The 21,763-nt window shown below is 51.4% G+C and overlaps 1 protein-coding gene across 4 annotated transcripts in view; it reads left to right on the top strand.

Moving 5' to 3' along the window:
- LOC146859552 (CD5 antigen-like) overlaps positions 1-21,763 on the top strand; it is a 721,628-nt gene that overhangs the window by 330,143 nt on the left and 369,722 nt on the right. The window lies entirely within an intron of this gene.

Genomic DNA, 21,763 nt, shown 5'->3' with positions numbered 1-21,763 from the left:
GTGTAGTCCACCCATAAATCAAGAAATAATACGGCATCTAGACCATGCTTATGATACATAAAGTACCCTGGAGTGTCCCTCGGTGGAATGGGAACAGCTTCTTCGAGTACCCCTTTTCTAGTTTTGATCTGTCTTAATTTCGAAAAGAGCGGCATTTTTTTTAGACCTTATTACTAGGACACACTTTATAAAACACAATAATGAACAGTCATTCACACCACAATGTATAGAACGTATTTAAACATTTAACATTTAACAGTTTTTAACGGACAATGATAACTAATAGAAAACTAGTTACTGACATAATACTGACACTAGGTAATACTTATTTATATGCAAGACATACTATATATACTGCTAAACAGTACAGATAAACTGCTGAAACAGTGCAGACCGGATTTGAGTACCCAAACCCGTCTTGACCGGCACAGACTATGTGCACGTAAAATGCCTCCCCGGTAATGGTACTCACCGGGTAGCTCGGAACGGAAAGCCTCGGAACGGAACTGAAACTGGACCGGACTGGACTCGACTTGACTGGACTCGGAACTTCGGAACCTGGTGGGCCTCTGTATACCTCGGATCTTGCTCTCTCAGCTAGGCTCTGGTCGGGATACTTCGCACTTCTCACCGCCTCGTCTGGGTGTTGATCGCAGCCTCAGTCACCCCCGCTCGGCCGGAGGGAGATACAGGAAATCCTGCGGGTACGCGTAGTTGTCCGTTCAGCTGTGGCAGGAGACCGGGCCTGTAACGCACCGCCGGCGCGTGAGATGAGAAAGTGTCCCTGTTTGGGCGCCAATTTATGTGGTAAATATTTCGTTACCGGTACTATTTTTTATGCGGTAAAGTCTATTAAGAATAACTCAGTAAATATAAGAGGCAGAATCCGTGGTATTAGAGATTTTAAAAAGCTTTATTCCTATACAAAGGAACACAATTCGAATTGTGGGCCTTCTATTCCATCACCACGAAAGTTCAGGAAGGAAGGGGGCATATTTTATTGACAGATGAGCAGTTTTATAGAAAATGCATTACAGTGAAACAGATGCAAGAGGCGTAACAGCTGATAATACAGAAAAACTGTGCATACGTAACTAATAAAGGCGTAAACATGGGTGTAACTAAAATACGTCATTAAACATGATGTCACAAGTGGGTGGATCCATAGAAGAATCCTGCAATGTCAGCAGAAATATTTGGCAGAGATGCGCGCGCAGCCGTATGACGTGTGATTGACGTGCAACTAGAGGGTGAAGGGGACTTGACATTTAGCTCTACATGTGGAGACAGAAGTCTGGGGGTTATGTCAACCTAATCCCAAATCATATCTAGTATCCTATGTTTAAAGAACTGTATTATCCAAAAGGAAAGGTCTCTCGGACGGAATCTATTCTATACTGACTGTTAGTGCGTGTACGGGCGTCTAAGTGTCTACATGAGATGCGAGGGGGCAGGAATCTTCCATGGTAACGGGGCTATGAATTACTTGCACGAGGACAGCGAGGCCTGGCCCCTTGCACGGTAGCTGGAGGAATGTTTACCTAAACTACTAGACAGGAATGCATCGGATGAGGAGTGAAGCAGATAATCTTGAAGGTGAAATACAGTTTTTGGCAGGCAACTGGCTGGATCAGGCACCGTTAGCCGCGCAGGGAGTAGGACAAAGTTCATGGATACAGATGCAGGCTCAGACTGGAGCTTTCAGAGGCAGAAGGCAGGAAAAGGCTTGATGACAGAATTCGGGGCCTACTCGCCTGAATCTGTAAAATGTGGAAAGTGAACCATATAAAGTCGGTGGCCTTTCATACTTAGGAATGGAATATCTGACCCATTTATGGCGGGTCTGAAAGAGGACATGTTGACGGTGGACGCACATATATTTGCGTCTTCAAAACTGGAGCAGGAGGGAACATACATGTACTCATAGCATGTACATGGAGCCGTTGGGGTCTACGATAGGGGACATAACTGATCACAAAATTCATATTTCCTCATGAAGACAGCTGAAATGCCAGAAACCGGTCCTAGGAAGCTTGTTTCCGGTCCAGGGAAGGCATGGCTTGGCAGTTCATGCTGGACTGTTCCCATCAGGCACAGGGTCAGACTGATTTGCATATGGCCATGTCTGAACTGGGGTGGCAGAGTGGGCTAAAGAACGGTGATGGATCAAACCCAGATCTGTTGACTGGGTGTGAGTGTTTGATTGGTTCTGATGCTCCGTCCATCACCACCCCCTTTTGTACCGCTTTGTTCGCCATAAGTTGGCAGGGTATGCTCAGACGTGATTCCCTTGCTCACTTTGCCATTGGATTCAAGCAAGCCTTGCTGAAGACGGCTGAAATGCCAGAAACCGGTCCTAGGAAGCTTGTTTCCGGTCCAGGGAAGGCATGGCTTGGCAGTTCCTGCTGGACTGTTCCCATGAGGCACAGTGTCAGACTGATTTGCATATGGCCATGTCTGAACTGGGGTGGCAGAGTGGGCTAAAGAACGGTGATGGATCAAACCCAGATCTGTTGACTGGGTGTGAGTGTTTGATTGGTTCTGATGCTCCGTCCATCACCACCCCCTTTTGTACCGCTTTGTTCGCCATAAGTTGGCAGGGTATGCTCAGACGTGAGTCCCTTGCTCACTTTGCCATTGGATTCAAGCAAGCCTGGCTGAAGACGGCTGAAATGCCAGAAACTGGTCCTAGGAAGCTTGTTTCAGGTCCAGGGAAGGCATGGCTTGGCAGTTCATGCTGGACTGTTCCCATGAGGCACAGGGTAAGACTGATTTGCATATGGCCATGTCTGAACTGGGGTGGCAGAGTGGGCTAAAGAACGGTGGTGGATCAAACCCAGATCTGTTGACTGGGTGTGAGTGTTTGATTGGTTCTGATGCTCCGTCCATCACCACCCCCTTTTGTACCGCTTTGTTCACCATAAGTTGGCAGGGCATGCTCAGACGTGAGTCCCTTGCTCACTTTGCCATTGGATTCCAGCAAGCCTGGCTGAAGACAGCTGAAATGCCAGAAACCGGTCCTAGGAAGTTTGTTTCCGGTCCAGGGAAGGCATGGCTTGGCAGTTCATGCTGGACTGTTCCCATGAGGCACAGGGTCAGACTGATTTGCATATGGCCATGTCTGAACTGGGGTGGCAGAGTGGGCTAAAGAACGGTGATGGAACAAACCCAGATATGTTGACTGGGTGTGAGTGTTTGATTGGTTCTGATGCTCCATCCATCACCACCCCCTTTTGTACCGCTTTGTTCGCCATAAATTGGCAGGGTATGCTCAGACGTGAGTCCCTTGCTCACTTTGCCATTGGATTCAAGCAAGCCTAGCTGAAGACAGCTGAAATGCCAGAAACCGGTTCTAGGAAGCTTGTTTCCGGTCCACGGAAGGGATGTCTTGGCAGTTCATGCCAGACTGTTCCCATGAGGCACAGGGTCAGACTGATTTGCATATGGCCATGTCTGAACTGGGGTGGCAGAGTGGGCTAAAGAACGGTGATGGATCAAACCCATGTCTGTTGACTGGGTGTGAGTGTTTGATTGGTTCTGATGCTCCGTCCATCACCACCCCCTTTTGTACCGCTTTGTTCGCCATAAGTTGGCAGGGTATGCTCAAACTTGAGTCCCTTGCTCACTTTGCCATTGGATTCAAGCAAGCCTGGCTGAAGACGGCTGAAATGCCCGAAACCGGTCCTAGGAAGCTTGTTTCCAGGCCAGGGAAGGCATGGCTTGGCAGTTCATGCTGGACTGTTCCCATGAGGTCAGGGTCAGACTGATTTGCATATGGCCATGTCTGAACTGGGGTGGCAGAGTGGGCTAAAGAACGGTGATGGATCAAACCCAGATCTGTTGACTGGGTGTGAGTGTTTGATTGGTTCTGATGCTCCGTCCATCACCACCCCCTTTTGTACCGCTTTGATAGCCATAAGTTGGCAGGGTATGCTCAGACGTGAGCCCCTTGCTCACTTTGCCATTGGATTCAAGCAAGCCTGGCTGAAGACGGCTGAAATGCCAGAAACCGGTCCTATGAAGCTTGTTTCCAGTCCAGGGAAGGCATGGCTTGGCAGTTCATGCTGGACTGTTCCCATGAGGCACAGGGTCAGACTGATTTGCATATGGCCATGTCTGAACTGGGGTGGCAGAGTGGGCTAAAGAACGGTGATGGATCAAACCCAGATCTGTTGACTGGGTGTGAGAGTTTGATCCGTTCTGATGCTCCGTCCATCACCACCCCCTTTTGTACCGCTTTGTTCGCCATAAGTTGGCAGGGTATGCTCAGACGTGATTCCCTTGCTCACCTTGCCATTGGATTCAAGCAAGCCTTGCTGAAGACGGCTGAAATGCCAGAAACCGGTCCTAGGAAGCTTGTTTCCGGTCCAGGGAAGGCATGGGTTGGCAGTTCATGCTGGACTGTTCCCATGAGGCACAGGGTCAGACTGATTTGCATATGGCCATGTCTGAACTTGGGTGGCAGAGTGGGCTAAAGAACGGTGATGGACCAAACCCAGATCTGTTGACTGGGTGTGAGTGTTTCATTGGTTCTGATGCTCCGTCCATCACCACCCCCTTTTGTACCGCTTTGTTCGCCATAAGTTGGCAGGGTATGCTCAGACGTGAGTCCCTTGCTCATTTTGCCATTGGATTCAAGCAAGCCTGGCTGAAGACAGCTGAAATGCCAGAAACCGGTCCTAGGAAGCTTGTTTCCGGTCCAGGGAAGGCATGGCTTGGCAGTTCATGCTGGACTGTTCCCATCAGGCACAGGGTCAGACTGATTTGCATATGGCCATGTCTGAACTGGGGTGGCAGAGTGGGCTAAAGAACGGTGATGGATCAAACCCAGATCTGTTGACTGGGTGTGAGTGTTTGATTGGTTCTGATGCTCCGTCCATCACCACCCCCTTTTGTACCGCTTTGTTCGCCATCAGTTGGCAGGGTATGGTCAGACGTGATTCCCTTGCTCACTTTGCCATTGGATTCAAGCAAGCCTGGCTGAAGACGGCTGAAATGCCCGAAACCGGTCCTAGGAAGCTTGTTTCCGGTCCAGGGAAGGCATGGGTTGGCAGTTCATGCTGGACTGTTCCCATGAGGCACAGGGTCAGACTGATTTGCATATGGCCATGTCTGAACTGGGGTGGCAGAGTGGGCTAAAGAACGGTGATGGATCAAACCCAGATCTGTTGACTGGGTGTGAGTGTTTGATTGGTTCTGATGCTCCGTCCATCACCACCCCCTTTTGTACCGCTTTGTTCGCCATAAGTTGGCAGGGTATGCTCAGACGTGATTCCCTTGCTCACTTTGCCATTGGATTCAAGCAAGCCTTGCTGAAGATGGCTGAAATGCCAGAAACCGGTCCTCGGAAGCTTGTTTCCAGGCCAGGGAAGGCATGGCTTGGCAGTTCATGCTGGACTGTTCCCATGAGGTCAGGGTCAGACTGATTTGCATATGGCCATGTCTGAACTGGGGTGGCAGAGTGGGCTAAAGAACGGTGATGGATCAAACCCAGATCTGTTGACTGGGTGTGAGTGTTTGATTGGTTCTGATGCTCCGTCCATCACCACCCCCTTTTGTACCGCTTTGATAGCCATAAGTTGGCAGGGTATGCTCAGACGTGAGCCCCTTGCTCACTTTGCCATTGGATTCAAGCAAGCCTGGCTGAAGACGGCTGAAATGCCAGAAACCGGTCCTATGAAGCTTGTTTCCAGTCCAGGGAAGGCATGGCTTGGCAGTTCATGCTGGACTGTTCCCATGAGGCACAGGGTCAGACTGATTTGCATATGGCCATGTCTGAACTGGGGTGGCAGAGTGGGCTAAAGAACGGTGATGGATCAAACCCAGATCTGTTGACTGGGTGTGAGAGTTTGATCCGTTCTGATGCTCCGTCCATCACCACCCCCTTTTGTACCGCTTTGTTCGCCATAAGTTGGCAGGGTATGCTCAGACGTGATTCCCTTGCTCACCTTGCCATTGGATTCAAGCAAGCCTTGCTGAAGACAGCTGAAATGCCAGAAACCGGTCCTAGGAAGCTTGTTTCCGGTCCAGGGAAGGCATGGGTTGGCAGTTCATGCTGGACTGTTCCCATGAGGCACAGGGTCAGACTGATTTGCATATGGCCATGTCTGAACTTGGGTGGCAGAGTGGGCTAATGAACGGTGATGGACCAAACCCAGATCTGTTGACTGGGTGTGAGTGTTTGATTGGTTCTGATGCTCCGTCCATCACCACCCCCTTTTGTACCGCTTTGTTCGCCATAAGTTGGCAGGGTATGCTCAGACGTGAGTCCCTTGCTCACTTTGCCATTGGATTCAAGCAAGCCTGGCTGAAGACAGCTGAAATGCCAGAAACCGGTCCTAGGAAGCTTGTTTCCGGTCCAGGGAAGGCATGGCTTGGCAGTTCATGCTGGACTGTTCCCATCAGGCACAGGGTCAGACTGATTTGCATATGGCCATGTCTGAACTGGGGTGGCAGAGTGGGCTAAAGAACGGTGATGGATCAAACCCAGATCTGTTGACTGGGTGTGAGTGTTTGATTGGTTCTGATGCTCCGTCCATCACCACCCCCTTTTGTACCGCTTTGTTCGCCATAAGTTGGCAGGGTATGCTCAGACGTGATTCCCTTGCTCACTTTGCCATTGGATTCAAGCAAGCCTGGCTGAAGACGGCTGAAATGCCCGAAACCGGTCCTAGGAAGCTTGTTTCCGGTCCAGGGAAGGCATGGGTTGGCAGTTCATGCTGGACTGTTCCCATGAGGCACAGGGTCAGACTGATTTGCATATGGCCATGTCTGAACTGGGGTGGCAGAGTGGGCTAAAGAACGGTGATGGATCAAACCCAGATCTGTTGACTGGGTGTGAGTGTTTGATTGGTTCTGATGCTCCGTCCATCACCAACCCCTTTTGTACCGCTTTGTTCGCCATAAGTTGGCAGGGTATGCTCAGACGTGATTCCCTTGCTCACTTTGCCATTGGATTCAAGCAAGCCTTGCTGAAGATGGCTGAAATGCCAGAAACCGGTCCTAGGAAGCTTGTTTCCGGTCCAGGGAAGGCATGGCTTGGCAGTTCATGCTGGACTGTTCCCATGAGGCCCAGGGTCAGACTGATTTGCATATGGCCATGTCTGAACTGGGGTGGCAGAGTGGGCTAAAGAATGGTGATGGATCAAACCCAGATCTGTTGACTGGGTGTGAGTGTTTGATTGGTTCTGATGCTCCGTCCATCACCACCCCCTTTTGTACCGCTTTGTTCACCATAAGTTGGCAATGCATGCTCAGACGTGAGTCCCTTGCTCACTTTGCCATTGGATTCCAGCAAGCCTGGCTGAAGACGGCTGAAATGCCAGAAACCGGTCCGAGGAAGCTTGTTTCCGTCCAGGGAAGGCATGGCTTGGCAGTTCATGCTGGACTGTTCCCATGAGGCACAGGGTCAGACTGATTTGCATATGGCCATGTCTGAACTGGGGTGGCAGAGTGGGCTAAAGAACGGTGATGGAACAAACCCAGATCTGTTGACTGGGTGTGAGTGTTTGATTGGTTCTGATGCTCCGTCCATCACCACCCCCTTTTGTACCACTTTGTTCGCCATAAGTTGGCAGGGTATGCTACGACGTGTGTCCCTTGCTCACTTTGCCATTGGATTCAAGCAAGCCTGGCTGAAGACAGCTGAAATGCCAGAAACCGGTTCTAGGAAGCTTGTTTCCGGTCCAGGGAAGGCATGGCTTGGCAGTTCATGCTAGACTGTTCCCATGAGGCACAGGGTCAGACTGATTTGCATATGGCCATGTCTGAACTGGGGTGGCAGAGTGGGCTAAAGAACGGTGATGGATCAAACCCATGTCTGTTGACTGGGTGTGAGTGTTTAATTGGTACTGAAGCTCCGTCCATCACCACCCCCTTTTGTACCGCTTTGTTCGCCATAAGTTGGCAGGGTATGCTCAGACTTGAGTCCCTTGCTCACTTTGCCATTGGATTCAAGCAAGCCTGGCTGAAGACGGCTGAAATGCCCGAAACCGGTCCTAGGAAGCTTGTTTCCGGTCCAGGGAAGGCATGGCTTGGCAGTTCATGCTGGACTGTTCCCATGAGGCACAGGATCAGACTGATTTGCATATGGCCATGTCTGAACTGAGGTGGCAGAGTGGGCTAAAGAACGGTGATGGATCAAACCCAGATCTGTTGGCTGGGTGTGAGTGTTTGATTGGTTCTGATGCTCCGTCCATCACCACCCCCTTTTGTACCACTTTGTTCGCCATAAGTTGGCAGGGTATGCTCAGACGTGATTCCCTTGCTCACTTTGCCATTGGATTCAAGCAAGCCTTGCTGAAGACGGCTGAAATGCCAGAAACCGTTCCTAGGAAGCTTGTTTCCGGTCCAGGGAAGGCATGGCTTGGCAGTTCATGCTGGACTGTTCCCATGAGGCACAGGGTCAGACTGATTTGCATATGGCCATGTCTGAACTGGGGTGGCAGAGTGGGCTAAAGAACAGTGATGGATCAAACCCAGATCTGGTGACTGGGTGTGAGTGTTTGATTGGTTCTGATGCTCCGTCCATCCCCACCCCCTTTTGTACCGCTTTGTTCGCCATAAGTTGGCAGGGTATGCTCAGACGTGAGTCCCTTGCTCACTTTGCCATTGGATTCAAGCAAGCCTGGCTGATGACGGCTGAAATGCCAGAAACCGGTCCTAGGTAGCTTGTTTCTGGTCCAGGGAAGGCATGGCTTGGCAGTTCATGGTGGACTGTTCCCATGAGGCACAGGGTCAGACTGATTTGCATATGGCCATGTCTGAACTGGCGTGGCAGAGTGGGCTAAAGAACGGTGATGGATCAAACCCAGATCTGTTGACTGGGTGTGAGTGTTTGATTGGTTCTGATGCTCCGTCCATCACCACCCCCTTTTGTACCGCTTTGTTCGCCATAAGTTGGCAGGGTATGCTCAGACGTGAGTCCCTTGCTCACTTTGCCATTGGATTCAAGCAAGCCTAGCTGAAGACGGCTGAAATGCCAGAAACCGGTCCTAGGAAGCTTGTTTCCGGTCCAGAGAAGGCATGGCTTGGCAGTTCATGCTGGACTGATCCCATGAGGCACAGGGTCAGACTGATTTGCATATGGCCAAGTCTGAACTGGGGTGGCAGAGTGGGCTAAAGAATGGTGATGGATCAAACCCAGATCTGTTGACTGGGTGTGAGTGTTTGATTGGTTCTGATGCTCCGTCCATCACCACCCCCTTTTGTGCCGCTTTGTTCGCCATAAGTTGGCAGGGTATGCTCAGACGTGAGTCCCTTGCTCACTTTGCCATTAGATTCAAGCAAGCCTGGCTGAAGACGGCTGAAATGCCAGAAACCGGTCCTAGGAAGCTTGTTTCCGGTCCAGGGAAGGCATGGCTCGGCAGTTCATGCTGGACTGTTCCCATGAGGCACAGGGTCAGACTGATTTGCATATGGCCATGTCTGAACTGGGGTGGCAGAGTGGGCTAAAGAACGGTGATGGATCAAACCCAGATCTGTTGACTGGGTGTGAGTGTTTGATTGGTTCTGATGCTCCGTCCATCACCACCCCCTTTTGTACCGCTTTGTTCGCCATAAGTTGGCAGGGTATGCTCAGACGTGAGTCCCTTGCTCACCTTGCCATTGGATTCAAGTAAGCCTGGCTGAAGATGGCTGAAATACCAGAAACTGGTCCTAGGAAGCTTGTTTCAGGTCCAGGGAAGGCATGGCTTGGCAGTTCATGCTGGACTGTTCCCATGAGGCACATTGTAAGACTGATTTGCATATGGCCATGTCTGAACTGGGGTGGCAGAGTGGGCTAAAGAACGGTGATGGATCAAACCCAGATCTGTTGACTGGGTGTGAGTGTTTGATTGGTTCTGATGCTCCGTCCATCACCACCCCCTTTTGTACCGCTTTGTTCACCATAAGTTGGCAGGGCATGCTCAGACGTGAGTCCCTTGCTAACTTTGCCATTGGATTCAAGCGAGCCTGGCTGAAGACAGCTGAAATGCCAGAAACCATTCCTAGGAAGCTTGTTTCCGATCCAGGGAAGGCATGGCTTGGCAGTTCATGCTGGACTTTTCCCATGAGGCACAGCGTCAGACTGATTTGCATATGGCCATGTCTGAACTGGGGTGGCAGAGTTGGCTAAAGAACGGTGATGGATCAAACCCAGATATGTTGACTGGGTATGAGTGTTTGATTGGTTCTGATGCTCCGTCCATCACCACCCCCTTTTGTACCGCTTTGTTCATTATAAGTTGGCAGGGCATGCTCAGACGTGAGTCCCTTGCTCACTTTGCCATTGGATTCAAGCAAGCCTGGCTGAAGACGGCTGAAATGCCCGAAACCGGTCCTAGGAAGCTTGTTTCCAGGCCAGGGAAGGCATGGCTTGGCAGTTCATGCTGGACTGTTCCCATGAGGTCAGGGTCAGACTGATTTGCATATGGCCATGTCTGAACTGGGGTGGCAGAGTGGGCTAAAGAACGGTGATGGATCAAACCCAGATCTGTTGACTGGGTGTGAGTGTTTGATTGGTTCTGATGCTCCGTCCATCACCACCCCCTTTTGTACCGCTTTGATAGCCATAAGTTTGCAGGGTATGCTCAGACGTGAGCCCCTTGCTCACTTTGCCATTGCATTCAAGCAAGCCTGGCTGAAGACGGCTGAAATGCCAGAAACCGGTCCTATGAAGCTTGTTTCCGGTCCAGGGAAGGCATGGCTTGGCAGTTCATGCTGGACTGTTCCCATGAGGCACAGGGTCAGACTGATTTGCATATGGCCATGTCTGAACTGGGGTGGCAGAGTGGGCTAAAGAACGGTGATGGATCAAACCCAGATCTGTTGACTGGGTGTGAGTGTTTGATTGGTTCTGATGCTCCGTCCATCACCACCCCCTTTTGTACCGCTTTGTTCGCAATAAGTTGGCAGGGTATGCTCAGACGTGAGTCCCTTGCTCACTTTGCCACTGGATTCAAGCAAGCTTGGCTGAAGACGGCTGAAATGCCAGAAACTGGTCCTAGGAAGCTTGTTTTTGGTCCAGGGAAGGCATGGCTTGGCAGTTCATGCTGTACTGTTCCCAGGAGGCACAGGGTCAGACTGATTTGCATATGGCCATGTCTGAACTGGGGTGGCAGAGTGGGCTAAAGAACGGTGATGGATCAAACCCAGATCTGTTGACTGGGTGTGAGTGTTTGATTGGTTCTGATGCTCCGTCCATCACCACCCCCTTTTGTACCGCTTTGTTCGCCATAAGTTGGCAGGGTATGCTCAGACGTGAGTCCCTTGCTCACTTTGCGATTGGATTCAAGCAAGCCTGGCTGAAGACAGCTGAAATGCCAGAAACCGGTCCTAGGAAGCTTGTTTCCGGTCCAGGGAAGGCATGGCTTGGCAGTTCATGCTGGACTGTTCCCATCAGGCACAGGGTCAGACTGATTTGCATATGGCCATGTCTGAACTGGGGTGGCAGAGTGGGCTAAAGAACGGTGATGGATCAAACCCAGATCTGTTGACTGGGTGTGAGTGTTTGATTGGTTCTGATGCTCCGTCCATCACCACCCCCTTTTGTACCGCTTTGTTCGCCATAAGTTGGCAGGGTATGCTCAGACGTGATTCCCTTGCTCACTTTGCAATTGGATTCAAGCAAGCCTGGCTGAAGACGGCTGAAATACCCGAAACCGGTCCTAGGAAGCTTGTTTCCAGGCCAGGGAAGGCATGGCTTGGCAGTTCATGCTGGACTGTTCCCATCAGGCACAGGGTCAGACTGATTTGCATATGGCCATGTCTGAACTGGGGTGGCAGAGTGGGCTAAAGAACGGTGATGGATCAAACCCAGATCTGTTGACTGGGTGTGAGTGTTTGATTGGTTCTGATGCTCCGTCCATCACCACCCCCTTTTGTACCGCTTTGTTCGCCATAAGTTGGCAGGGTATGCTCAGACGTGATTCCCTTTCTCACTTTGCCATTGGATTCAAGCAAGCCTTGCTGAAGACGGCTGAAATGCCAGAAACCGGTCCTAGGAAGCTTGTTTCCGGTCCAGGGAAGGCATGGCTTGGCAGTTCCTGCTGGACTGTTCCCATGAGGCACAGGGTCAGACTGATTTGCATATGGCCATGTCTGAACTGGGGTGGCAGAGTGGGCTAAAGAACAGTGATGGATCAAACCCAGATCTGTTGACTGGGTGTGAGTGTTTGATTGGTTCTGATGCTCCGTCCATCACCACCCCCTTTTGTACCGCTTTGTTCGCCATAAGTTGGCAGGGTATGCTCAGACGTGAGTCCCTTGCTCACTTTGCCATTGGATTCAAGCAAGCCTGGCTGAAGACGGCTGAAATGCCAGAAACTGGTCCTAGGAAGCTTGTTTCAGGTCCAGGGAAGGCATGGCTTGGCAGTTCATGCTGGACTGTTCCCATGAGGCACAGGGTAAGACTGATTTGCATATGGCCATGTCTGAACTGGGGTGGCAGAGTGGGCTAAAGAACGGTGGTGGATCAAACCCAGATCTGTTGACTGGGTGTGAGTGTTTGATTGGTTCTGATGCTCCGTCCATCACCACCCCCTTTTGTACCGCTTTGTTCACCATAAGTTGGCAGGGCATGCTCAGACGTGAGCCCCTTGCTCACTTTGCCATTGGATTCAAGCAAGCCTGGCTGAAGACGGCTGAAATGCCAGAAACCGGTCCTAGGAAGTTTGTTTCCGGTCCAGGGAAGGCATGGCTTGGCAGTTCATGCTGGACTGTTCCCATGAGGCACAGGGTCAGACTGATTTGCATATGGCCATGTCTGAACTGGGGTGGCAGAGTGGGCTAAAGAACGGTGATGGAACAAACCCAGATATGTTGACTGGGTGTGAGTGTTTGATTGGTTCTGATGCTCCATCCATCACCACCCCCTTTTGTACCGCTTTGTTCGCCATAAATTGGCAGGGTATGCTCAGACGTGAGTCCCTTGCTCACTTTGCCATTGGATTCAAGCAAGCCTGGCTGAAGACAGCTGAAATGCCAGAAACCGGTTCTAGGAAGCTTGTTTCCGGTCCACGGAAGGCATGTCTTGGCAGTTCATGCCAGACTGTTCCCATGAGGCACAGGGTCAGACTGATTTGCATATGGCCATGTCTGAACTGGGGTGGCAGAGTGGGCTAAAGAACGGTGATGGATCAAACCCATGTCTGTTGACTGGGTGTGAGTGTTTGATTGGTTCTGATGCTCCGTCCATCACCACCCCCTTTTGTACCGCTTTGTTCGCCATAAGTTGGCAGGGTATGCTCAAACTTGAGTCCCTTGCTCACTTTGCCATTGGATTCAAGCAAGCCTGGCTGAAGACGGCTGAAATGCCCGAAACCGGTCCTAGGAAGCTTGTTTCCAGGCCAGGGAAGGCATGGCTTGGCAGTTCATGCTGGACTGTTCCCATGAGGTCAGGGTCAGACTGATTTGCATATGGCCATGTCTGAACTGGGGTGGCAGAGTGGGCTAAAGAACGGTGATGGATCAAACCCAGATCTGTTGACTGGGTGTGAGTGTTTGATTGGTTCTGATGCTCCGTCCATCACCACCCCCTTTTGTACCGCTTTGATAGCCATAAGTTGGCAGGGTATGCTCAGACGTGAGCCCCTTGCTCACTTTGCCATTGGATTCAAGCAAGCCTGGCTGAAGACGGCTGAAATGCCAGAAACCGGTCCTATGAAGCTTGTTTCCAGTCCAGGGAAGGCATGGCTTGGCAGTTCATGCTGGACTGTTCCCATGAGGCACAGGGTCAGACTGATTTGCATATGGCCATGTCTGAACTGGGGTGGCAGAGTGGGCTAAAGAACGGTGATGGATCAAACCCAGATCTGTTGACTGGGTGTGAGTGTTTGATCCGTTCTGATGCTCCGTCCATCACCACCCCCTTTTGTACCGCTTTGTTCGCCATAAGTTGGCAGGGTATGCTCAGACGTGATTCCCTTGCTCACTTTGCCATTGGATTCAAGCAAGCCTGGCTGAAGACGGCTGAAATGCCCGAAACCGGTCCTAGGAAGCTTGTTTCCAGGCCAGGGAAGGCATGGCTTGGCAGTTCATGCTGGACTGTTCCCATCAGGCACAGGGTCAGACTGATTTGCATATGGCCATGTCTGAACTGGGGTGGCAGAGTGGGCTAAAGAACGGTGATGGATCAAACCCAGATCTGTTGACTGGGTGTGAGTGTTTGATTGGTTCTGATGCTCCGTCCATCACCACCCCCTTTTGTACCGCTTTGTTCGCCATAAGTTGGCAGGGTATGCTCAGACGTGATTCCCTTGCTCACTTTGCCATTGGATTCAAGCAAGCCTTGCTGAAGACGGCTGAAATGCCAGAAACCGGTCCTAGGAAGCTTGTTTCCGGTCCAGGGAAGGCATGGCTTGGCAGTTCCTGCTGGACTGTTCCCATGAGGCACAGGGTCAGACTGATTTGCATATGGCTATGTCTGAACTGGGGTGGCAGAGTGGGCTAAAGAACAGTGATGGATCAAACCCAGATCTGTTGACTGGGTGTGAGTGTTTGATTGGTTCTGATGCTCCGTCCATCACCACCCCCTTTTGTACCGCTTTGTTCGCCATAAGTTGGCAGGGTATGCTCAGACGTGAGTCCCTTGCTCACTTTGCCATTGGATTCAAGCAAGCCTGGCTGAAGACAGCTGAAATGCCAGAAACCGGTTCTAGGAAGCTTGTTTCCGGTCCACGGAAGGCATGTCTTGGCAGTTCATGCCAGACTGTTCCCATGAGGCACAGGGTCAGACTGATTTGCATATGGCCATGTTTGAACTGGGGTGGCAGAGTGGGCTAAAGAACGGTGATGGATCAAACCCATGTCTGTTGACTGGGTGTGAGTGTTTGATTGGTTCTGATGCTCCGTCCATCACCACCCCCTTTTGTACCGCTTTGTTCACCATAAGTTGGCAGGGTATGCTCAAACTTGAGTCCCTTGCTCACTTTGCCATTGGATTCAAGCAAGCCTGGCTGAAGACGGCTGAAATGCCCGAAACCGGTCCTAGGAAGCTTGTTTCCAGGTCAGGGAAGGCATGGCTTGGCAGTTCATGCTGGACTGTTCCCATGAGGTCAGGGTCAGACTGATTTGCATATGGCCATGTCTGAACTGGGGTGGCAGAGTGGGCTAAAGATCGGTGATGGATCAAACCCAGATCTGTTGACTGGGTGTGAGTGTTTGATTGGTTCTGATGCTCCGTCCATCACCACCCCCTTTTGTACCGCTTTGATAGCCATAAGTTGGCAGGGTATGCTCAGACGTGAGCCCCTTGCTCACTTTGCCATTGGATTCAAGCAAGCCTGGCTGAAGACGGCTGAAATGCCAGAAACCGGTCCTCTGAAGCTTGTTTCCAGTCCAGGGAAGGCATGGCTTGGCAGTTCATGCTGGACTGTTCCCATGAGGCACAGGGTCAGACTGATTTGCATATGGCCATGTCTGAACTGGGGTGGCAGAGTGGGCTAAAGAACGGTGATGGATCAAACCCAGATCTGTTGACTGGGTGTGAGAGTTTGATCCGTTCTGATGCTCCGTCCATCACCACCCCCTTTTGTACCGCTTTGTTCGCCATAAGTTGGCAGGGTATGCTCAGACGTGATTCCCTTGCTCACCTTGCCATTGGATTCAAGCAAGCCTTGCTGAAGACGGCTGAAATGCCAGAAACCGGTCCTAGGAAGCTTGTTTCCGGTCCAGGGAAGGCATGGGTTGGCAGTTCATGCTGGACTGTTCCCATGAGGCACAGGGTCAGACTGATTTGCATATGGCCATGTCTGAACTTGGGTGGCAGAGTGGGCTAAAGAACGGTGATGGACCAAACCCAGATCTGTTGACTGGGTGTGAGTGTTTGATTGGTTCTGATGCTCCGTTCATCACCACCCCCTTTTGTACCGCTTTGTTCGCAATAAGTTGGCAGGGTATGCTCAGACGTGAGTCCCTTGCTCACTTTGCCACTGGATTCAAGCAAGCTTGGCTGAAGACGGCTGAAATGCCAGAAACCGGTCCTAGGAAGCTTGTTTCCGGTCCAGGGAAGGCATGGCTTGGCAGTTCATGCTGTACTGTTCCCAGGAGGCACAGGGTCAGACTGATTTGCATATGGCCATGTCTGAACTGGGGTGGCAGAGTGGGCTAAAGAACGGTGATGGATCAAACCCAGATCTGTTGACTGGGTGTGAGTGTTTGATTGGTTCTGATGCTCCGTCCATCACCACCCCCTTTTGTACCGCTTTGTTTGCCATAAGTTGGCAGGGTATGCTCAGACGTGAGTCCCTTGCTCACTTTGCCATTGGATTCAAGCAAGCCTGGCTGAAGACAGCTGAAATGCCAGAAACCGGTCATAGGAAGCTTGTTTCCGGTCCAGGGAAGGCATGGCTTGGCAGTTCATGCTGGACTGTTCCCATCAGGCACAGGGTCAGACTGATTTGCATATGGCCATGTCTGAACTGGGGTGGCAGAGTGGGCTAAAGAACGGTGATGGATCAAACCCAGATCTGTTGACTGGGTGTGAGTGTTTGATTGGTTCTGATGCTCCGTCCATCACCACCCCCTTTTGTACCGCTTTGTTCGCCATAAGTTGGCAGGGTATGCTCAGACGTGATTCCCTTGCTCACTTTGCCATTGGATTCAAGCAAGCCTGGCTGAAGACGGCTGAAATGCCCGAAACCGGTCCTAGGAAGCTTGTTTCCAGGCCGGGGAAGGCATGGCTTGGCAGTTCATACTGGACTGTTCCCATGAGGTCAGGGTCAGACTGATTTGTATATGGCCATGTCTGAACTGGGGTGGCAGAGTGGGCTAAAGAACGGTGATGGATCAAACCCAGATCTGTTGACTGGGTGTGAGTGTTTGATTGGTTCTGATGCTCCGTCCATCACCACCCCCTTTTGTACCGCTTTGATAGCCATAAGTTGGCAGGGTATGCTCAGACGTGAGCCCCTTGCTCACTTTGCCATTGGATTCAAGCAAGCCTGGCTGAAGACGGCTGAAATGCCAGAAACCGGTCCTATGAAGCTTGTTTCCAGTCCAGGGAAGGCATGGCTTGGCAGTTCATGCTGGACTGTTCCCATGAGGCACAGGGTCAGACTGATTTGCATATGGCCATGTCTGAACTGGGGTGGCAGAGTGGGCTAAAGAACGGTGATGGATCAAACCCAGATCTGTTGACTGGGTGTGAGTGTTTGATCCGTTCTGATGCTCCGTCCATCACCACCCCCTTTTGTACCGCTTTGTTCGCCATAAGTTGGCAGGGTATGCTCAGACGTGATTCCCTTGCTCACTTTGCCATTGGATTCAAGCAAGCCTGGCTGAAGACGGCTGAAATGCCCGAAACCGGTCCTAGGAAGCTTGTTTCCAGGCCAGGTAAGGCATGGCTTGGCAGTTCATGCTGGACTGTTCCCATCAGGCACAGGGTCAGACTGATTTGCATATGGCCATGTCTGAACTGGGGTGGCAGAGTGGGCTAAAGAACGGTGATGGATCAAACCCAGATCTGTTGACTGGGTGTGAGTGTTTGATTGGTTCTGATGCTCCGTCCATCACCACCCCCTTTTGTACCGCTTTGTTCGCCATAAGTTGGCAGGGTATGCTCAGACGTGATTCCCTTGCTCACTTTGCCATTGGATTCAAGCAAGCCTTGCTGAAGACGGCTGAAATGCCAGAAACCGGTCCTAGGAAGCTTGTTTCCGGTCCAGGGAAGGCATGGCTTGGCAGTTCCTGCTGGACTGTTCCCATGAGGCACAGGGTCAGACTGATTTGCATATGGCTATGTCTGAACTGGGGTGGCAGAGTGGGCTAAAGAACAGTGATGGATCAAACCCAGATCTGTTGACTGGGTGTGAGTGTTTGATTGGTTCTGATGCTCCGTCCATCACCACCCCCTTTTGTACAGCTTTGTTCGCCATAAGTTGGCAGGGTATGCTCAGACGTGAGTCCCTTGCTCACTTTGCCATTGGATTCAAGCAAGCCTGGCTGAAGACAGCTGAAATGCCAGAAACCGGTTCTAGGAAGCTTGTTTCCGGTCCACGGAAGGCATGTCTTGGCAGTTCATGCCAGACTGTTCCCATGAGGCACAGGGTCAGACTGATTTGCATATGGCCATGTTTGAACTGGGGTGGCAGAGTGGGCTAAAGAACGGTGATGGATCAAACCCATGTCTGTTGACTGGGTGTGAGTGTTTGATTGGTTCTGATGCTCCGTCCATCACCACCCCCTTTTGTACCGCTTTGTTCGCCATAAGTTGGCAGGGTATGCTCAAACTTGAGTCCCTTGCTCACTTTGCCATTGGATTCAAGCAAGCCTGGCTGAAGACGGCTGAAATGCCCGAAACCGGTCCTAGGAAGCTTGTTTCCAGGCCAGGGAAGGCATGGCTTGGCAGTTCATGCTGGACTGTTCCCATGAGGTCAGGGTCAGACTGATTTGCATACCCATGTCTGAACTGGGGTGGCAGAGTGGGCTAAAGAACGGTGATGGATCAAACCCAGATCTGTTGACTGGGTGTGAGTGTTTGATTGGTTCTGATGCTCCGTCCATCACCACCCCCTTTTGTACCGCTTTGATAGCCATAAGTTGGCAGGGTATGCTCAGACGTGAGCCCCTTGCTCACTTTGCCATTGGATTCAAGCAAGCCTGGCTGAAGACGGCTGAAATGCCAGAAACCGGTCCTCTGAAGCTTGTTTCCAGTCCAGGGAAGGCATGGCTTGGCAGTTCATGCTGGACTGTTCCCATGAGGCACAGGGTCAGACTGATTTGCATATGGCCATGTCTGAACTGGGGTGGCAGAGTGGGCTAAAGAACGGTGATGGATCAAACCCAGATCTGTTGACTGGGTGTGAGAGTTTGATCCGTTCTGATGCTCCGTCCATCACCACCCCCTTTTGTACCGCTTTGTTTGCCATAAGTTGGCAGGGTATGCTCAGACGTGATTCCCTTGCTCACCTTGCCATTGGATTCAAGCAAGCCTTGCTGAAGACGGCTGAAATGCCAGAAACCGGTCCTAGGAAGCTTGTTTCCGGTCCAGGGAAGGCATGGGTTGGCAGTTCATGCTGGACTGTTCCCATGAGGCACAGGGTCAGACTGATTTGCATATGGCCATGTCTGAACTTGGGTGGCAGAGTGGGCTAAAGAACGGTGATGGACCAAACCCAGATCTGTTGACTGGGTGTGAGTGTTTGATTGGTTCTGATGCTCCGTTCATCACCACCCCCTTTTGTACCGCTTTGTTCGCAATAAGTTGGCAGGGTATGCTCAGACGTGAGTCCCTTGCTCACTTTGCCACTGGATTCAAGCAAGCTTGGCTGAAGACGGCTGAAATGCCAGAAACCGGTCCTAGGAAGCTTGTTTCCGGTCCAGGGAAGGCATGGCTTGGCAGTTCATGCTGTACTGTTCCCAGGAGGCACAGGGTCAGACTGATTTGCATATGGCCATGTCTGAACTGGGGTGGCAGAGTGGGCTAAAGAACGGTGATGGATCAAACCCAGATCTGTTGACTGGGTGTGAGTGTTTGATTGGTTCTGATGCTCCGTCCATCACCACCCCCTTTTGTACCGCTTTGTTTGCCATAAGTTGGCAGGGTATGCTCAGACGTGAGTCCCTTGCTCACTTTGCCATTGGATTCAAGCAAGCCTGGCTGAAGACAGCTGAAATGCCAGAAACCGGTCATAGGAAGCTTGTTTCCGGTCCAGGGAAGGCATGGCTTGGCAGTTCATGCTGGACTGTTCCCATCAGGCACAGGGTCAGACTGATTTGCATATGGCCATGTCTGAACTGGGGTGGCAGAGTGGGCTAAAGAACGGTGATGGATCAAACCCAGATCTGTTGACTGGGTGTGAGTGTTTGATTGGTTCTGATGCTCCGTCCATCACCACCCCCTTTTGTACCGCTTTGTTCGCCATAAGTTGGCAGGGTATGCTCAGACGTGATTCCCTTGCTCACTTTGCCATTGGATTCAAGCAAGCCTGGCTGAAGACGGCTGAAATGCCCGAAACCGGTCCTAGGAAGCTTGTTTCCAGGCCAGGGAAGGCATGGCTTGGCAGTTCATACTGGACTGTTCCCATGAGGTCAGGGTCAGACTGATTTGTATATGGCCATGTCTGAACTGGGGTGGCAGAGTGGGCTAAAGAACGGTGATGGATCAAACCCAGATCTGTTGACTGGGTGTGAGTGTTTGATTGGTTCTGATGCTCCGTCCATCACCACCCCCTTTTGTACCGCTTTGATAGCCATAAGTTGGCAGGGTATGCTCAGACGTGAGCCCCTTGCTCACTTTGCCATTGGATTCAAGCAAGCCTGGCTGAAGACGGCTGAAATGCCAGAAACCGGTCCTATGAAGCTTGTTTCCGTTCCAGGGAAGGCATGGCTTGGCAGTTCATGCTGGACTGTTCCCATGAGGCACAGGGTCAGACTGATTTGCATATGGCCATGTCTGAACTGGGGTGGCAGAGTGGGCTAAAGAACGGTGATGGATCAAACCCAGATCTGTTGACTGGGTGTGAGTGTTTGATTGGTTCTGATGCTCCGTCCATCACCACCCCCTTTTGTACCGCTTTGTTCGCCATAAGTTGGCAGGGTATGCTCAGACGTGATTCCCTTGCTCACTTTGCCATTGGATTCAAGCAAGCCTTGCTGAAGACGGCTGAAATGCCAGAAACTGGTCCTAGGAAGCTTGTTTCCGGTCCAGGGAAGGCATGGCTTGGCAGTTCATGCTGGACTGTTCCCATCAGGCACAGGGTCAGACTGATTTGCATATGGCCATGTCTGAACTGGGGTGGCAGAGTGGGCTAAAGAACGGTGATGGATCAAACCCAGATCTGTTGACTGGGTGTGAGTGTTTGATTGGTTCTGATGCTCCGTCCATCACCACCCCCTTTTGTACCGCTTTGTTCGCCATAAGTTGGCAGGGTATGCTCAGACGTGATTCCCTTGCTCACTTTGCCATTGGATTCAAGCAAGCCTGGCTGAAGACGGCTGAAATGGCCGAAACCGGTCCTAGGAAGCTTGTTTCCAGGCCAGGGAAGGCATGGCTTGGCAGTTCATGCTGGACTGTTCCCATCAGGCACAGGGTCAGACTGATTTGCATATGGCCATGTCTGAACTGGGGTGGCAGAGTGGGCTAAAGAACGGTGATGGATCAAACCCAGATCTGTTGACTGGGTGTGAGTGTTTGATTGGTTCTGATGCTCCGTCCATCACCACCCCCTTTTGTACCGCTTTGTTCGCCATAAGTTGGCAGGGTATGCTCAGACGTGAGTCCCTTGCTCACTTTGCCATTGGATTCAAGCAAGCCTGGCTGAAGATGGCTGAAATGCCAGAAACCGGTCCTAGGAAGCTTGTTTCCGGTCCAGGGAAGGCATGGCTTGGCAGTTCATGCTGTACTGTTCCCAGGAGGCACAGGGTCAGACTGATTTGCATATGGCCATGTCTGAACTGGGGTGGCAGAGTGGGCTAAAGAACGGTGATGGATCAAACCCAGATCTGTTGACTGGGTGTGAGTGTTTGATTGGTTCTGATGCTCCGTCCATCACCACCCCCTTTTGTACCGCTTTGTTCGCCATAAGTTGGCAGGGTATGCTCAGACGTGAGTCCCTTGCTCACTTTGCCATTGGATTCAAGCAAGCCTGGCTGAAGACAGCTGAAATGCCAGAAACTGGTCCTAGGAAGCTTGTTTCCGGTCCAGGGAAGGCATGGCTTGGCAGTTCATGCTGGACTGTTCCCATCAGGCACAGGGTCAGACTGATTTGCATATGGCCATGTCTGAACTGGGGTGGCAGAGTGGGCTAAAGAACGGTGATGGATCAAACCCAGATCTGTTGAC

This window comes from Triturus cristatus, chromosome 3_2, assembly GCF_964204655.1.
Source record: "Triturus cristatus chromosome 3_2, aTriCri1.1, whole genome shotgun sequence".
NCBI classification, from domain to species: Eukaryota; Metazoa; Chordata; class Amphibia; order Caudata; family Salamandridae; genus Triturus; species Triturus cristatus.
This window is presented reverse-complemented; position numbering and strand designations above follow the sequence as displayed.